The following is a 4,626-nucleotide window of genomic DNA, read 5'->3' on the forward strand; positions in this document are numbered from 1 at the left end:
AAGACCACTTACACCAGTGCAAAGTTGGAAAAGATATACATGACCAGGATCGTATGTCTACATGGAGTTCCGAGGACCATTGTATCAGATAGAGGAACCCAGTTCACCTCAAAGTTTTGGAATCAGTTGCATGAAACTTTGGGAACCAGGCTAGAGTTTAGTACAACTTTTCACCCGCAGACAGATGGACAAACTGAGAGATTCAACCAGGTTCTGGAGGACATGTTGAGAGCTTGTGCGCTAGAATATGGGTCTAGTTGGGACGATAATTTGCCGTATGCAGAGTTCTCTTACAACAACAGCTATCAAGCCAGTTTGAAGATGGCCCCTTTCGAAGCACTGTACGGAGGGAGGTGCAGAACACCGTTGTTGTGGGATGAAGTTGGAGACCGACAGTTGTTTGGACCATATTTGATTAAAGAATCTGAAGAGAAGGTTAAGCTGATTCGCGATAGACTCAAGGTAGCCCAGTCCAGGCAGAAGAGTTATGCGGATTCTAAACGCAAGGAGACAGTTTACGAAGTTGGAGACAGAGTGTATCTTCGTGTATCACCACTTCGAGGAGTGAAGCGTTTTGGGGTTAAGGGAAGTTAGCACCACGTTTTGTGGGACCATACCAAGTTTTGGGACGTATGGGAGAAGTTGCTTACAAGTTGGAATTGCCTGAAGGATTGTCAGGAGTTCACGACGTGTTCCATGTTTCTTAGTTGAATAAGTGCCACGCGGAGATGGCTGATATCCCTCTGAGAGATACAGTACCACTGGAAGCGATACAGTTGGATAGTGACTTGACATATGAGGAGAAACCAGTCAAGATACTCGAGTTTGCCAGTCGAGTTACACGCAGCAAAGTAATCAAGTTCTGCAAAGTTCAGTGGAGTCACCATACCGAAGATGAAGCCACCTGGGAACGAGAGGAAGACCTACGGAAGGATCACCCTCACCTATTTTCTAGCCAACCCGAATCTCGAGGGTGAGATTCATCTTAAGGGGGGTAGGTTTGTAACATCCCAAATTTTCAATTTGGAATGTTATACATTAGATCATCATTGCATATCATATTTTATTGCATTTTGGCTTGATCCTAGAAATTCTACGCAACTCAAGGACCCACGGAGAGAGTTGGCAATTTCGTTACTTTCATATTTGAGTTTTTCTCAAATTTTGAAAAGAGGATCGTTTGATTTTAATTATTTCCACTTCGAATATTTCTTTTATAAAAATAAAAAGAGAGAGGATAAAATGACTTCCTCAAAATAAACAAATATTGGAGATTTAATATTAAAATCAAATAAGATTTTTGTTCGGAGTTTTGTCGCTATTTTATTTGATTTAGGAAAAATATGCGTTTTTCAAAATTGCATTAGAAGCCCAAATAAATGTTCACCTTGTCCGGTAGATTTTTAGAGGACGGAGAAAATTTATTTCAGGATTTTTGGAGTCCGTTTAGTATTTCTTTTATTTGTTTTTCTGCGCGAAATAATTTAAAAAAAGGAAACCGACCTTGGGCCGTATCCGCCCGGGACTCCGCCCGGGTGGGGGGGGGGGGGCTTTATAAGCCGCGAGGCCCAGCCGCCACCACAGCCCACCCACAAACCCTAGCCCCACCCCGCAACGCCGTCGCCGCACGCCGCCGCCGCCGTTCCGCCCGACCCCGCCGGAGGTAGCCGCCGCCGCCTCAGTTTTCGCGAGAAAACCGATCGTTTTTTTTAAACCCTAAATCCTTTTTTTAGTTTCGGTTCGGTTTTTTCGGTTTAGTTATTTAGCGGACGTTCGTCCGTACATTCATTTTAACGAACGGTTTTCGCCCGTTAGCCGCAGATAACGAACGTTCGTTCGTTAGTCTGTTCGTCAGTTTTTCTTTTTCTCAGATTTTTCCGCGATTATTTTCGATCGCGATTTCTGATCCGATTTTTGTTTTAGTTTAACTTTTCGCTCGTTTATCGGAATCAGGCGATTCAAGCGCCTAGAGTTTCGTCTCGAAACCTTCTTTCTGTTTAACCTACTTAAACAAGTTTTTTCCACTATAAAAATTGACTTTAGTCCAGATTAGCAAACGAAGCTTGTTTCTTTCGCAGTTTGAGTTTCGTTGTTTCGTTTGATTTGATTCTTTTTACAAACTGGAGTTCTTAAGTTGAACCTTCTGGTTAGATCTCTTATTTGAGTTTTACCCATGCATTGTTGCTTGATTGCTTATTGTATGCTTGTTTGATTGCGATAGAGTACCCGGAGTGCGAATCGTGCTACTACGAGTCTCTAGGTTTCACGGATCATCAGCAAGGCAAGTAACACTTTGATCATACCTCTTTACTACCCAGTTTTATTGCATTAGATCAATCCACAAACAATTGCATGGTTAGGGTCTAATTTAATTTGTGGGTTTGGGAAGTAGATGAGGTAGTACCTATTCACCTGTTTATTATCAAACCTATGGGAGTTCCTTCAACATTGCTTATATTGCTATGCTATGCTCATAGACGTGGTTTAGGTTTGAGAGTATTCATGAAAGATGTGAGTATTGTTAATTATTGGTTAACTTAAGGTGGCAACTTTAATACACATCTGGGTGGATTGAGGCACCTGGGGAACCCAGTGATTGCCTGTATTTTTGGAAATCCCGGGGTACCGTGTGATTCTCCTATGGACTGCCACCCAGGCTCAAAGGGATCATGAGATTATTCATGCTAGAAACTTCTGTGTGCAGCCACAAGCCATTATGGGCTCTGGCATAGTTGAGTATGTTGTGTGACCTCTTTCAGTGGTAGGCTAGCAGATGTAGGGGATGTAGGTGGTACTGTCTACCCAGAGTAAAGAGTTAACGCTTCTGAAAGACTGTGTCTCGGTCATCCATTTCTCAAACACCATGTAGTGCGAGAAATCCAACGGAGGAGATCGAGTCTTGTGGGGAAAAGTGCGGAAACCTCTGCAGAGTGTACAAACTAATCATGGTTAGCCGTGTCCCTGGTTATGGACATCTTGAGTATCTGGTTCTTGGATTATCATGTCGATCTCATCACTCTTAATTATAAAATTTGATTGGGTTATTAATTACTTTTAATTGGGATTGAGATGGGTTGACCATTCTCAATGTTTAACAACCACCATGATAGTTAAATAAAATTTATTCCTTTGTTGTAGGGAAAAATTGGCTTCCCGCAAAACATATTAACCATACAGCCTCCATCAGCCATATATGCATGTAGTGATAGCCTTATTCTGTTTATTACTCTTTGGTGTTATATTGCCAGCATATTCCATGTGCTGACCCGTTTTCGGGCTGCAACGTATCATGTTGCAGACTTTTCAGACGATGAGTAAGGTGCCTTAGGTCGTGGTCTTTCACTCAGTGATGCCGTTGGAGTTGATGGACTCACTTTATCTTCCAAGCCTTCCGCTGTTATTGTATTTAGATGGCCTAAAGCCATATTATTTGTAATAAGTTCTCTTTTGAGACATTCGATGTAATAAGTGTGTGATTGCTACTCTGTTATAAATCCTTCAACTACTGTGCATGTCAGCATTACCGATCCAGGGATGACACTGATGCACAGAGATCAGACTGTTTGAGGTCTGGTCGCTACAGACATATAATCACTCAAGTGTTCAATCATATAACTATTTTGTTTTAATTGTCTACCAAAATAAGCATTAAAATCTTCTTGCTTAACCATAAAATTATCAAACTCATCCAAACATTGGCTAGCAAACTTAGTAGGCAGGATTTTAGCTTTATCATATCTATAGAGAGAATTTACCTTTACTACCTGTGTCGGGTTATCAAGACCATGAGTTTCTTCAATAGGGGATGAATTAAGATCATATATTTCTTCAACAGACGGTAAATTAAGACCATGTATTTCTTCAATAGGAGGTAAATTCTTAACATCTTCAGCTTTAATACCCTTTTCTTTCATAGATTTCTTTGCCTCTTGCATATCTTCAGGACTGAGAAATAGAACACCCCTCTTCTTCGGAGTTGGCTTAGAAGTAGGCTCAGGGATTGGCTCAGGAAGTGTCCAATTATTTTCATTTGTCAATATATTATTCAATAAAATTTCAGCTTCATCCGGTGTTCTTTCCCTGAAAACAGAACCAACACAACTATCCAGGTGGTCTCTGGAAGCATCGGTTAGTCCATTATAAAAGATATCAAGTATTTCATTTTTCTTGAGAGGATGATCAGGCAAAGCATTAAGTAATTGGAGAAGCCTCCCCCAAGCTTGTGGGAGACTCTCTTCTTCAATTTGCACAAAATTATATATATCCCTTAAGGCAGCTTGTTTCTTATGAGCAGGGAAATATTTAGGAGAGAAGTAATAAATCATATCCTGGGGACTACGCACACAACCAGAATCAAGAGAATTAAACCATATCTTAGCATCACCCTTTAATGAGAACGGAAATATTTTAAGGATATAAAAGCAGCGAGTTCTCTCATCATTAGTGAACAGGGTGGCTATATCATTTAATTTAGTAAGATGTGCCACAATAGTTTCAGATTCATAGCCATAAAAAGGATCAGATTCAACCAAAGTAATTATATCAGGATCAACAGAGAATTCATAATCCTTATCAGTAACAAAGATATGTGAAGTAGCATAAGCACGATCATATTTCATTCTAGCA

The sequence above is a fragment of the Aegilops tauschii genome, chromosome 6, assembly GCF_002575655.3.
Source record: "Aegilops tauschii subsp. strangulata cultivar AL8/78 chromosome 6, Aet v6.0, whole genome shotgun sequence".
Lineage (NCBI taxonomy): Eukaryota > Viridiplantae > Streptophyta > Magnoliopsida > Poales > Poaceae > Aegilops > Aegilops tauschii.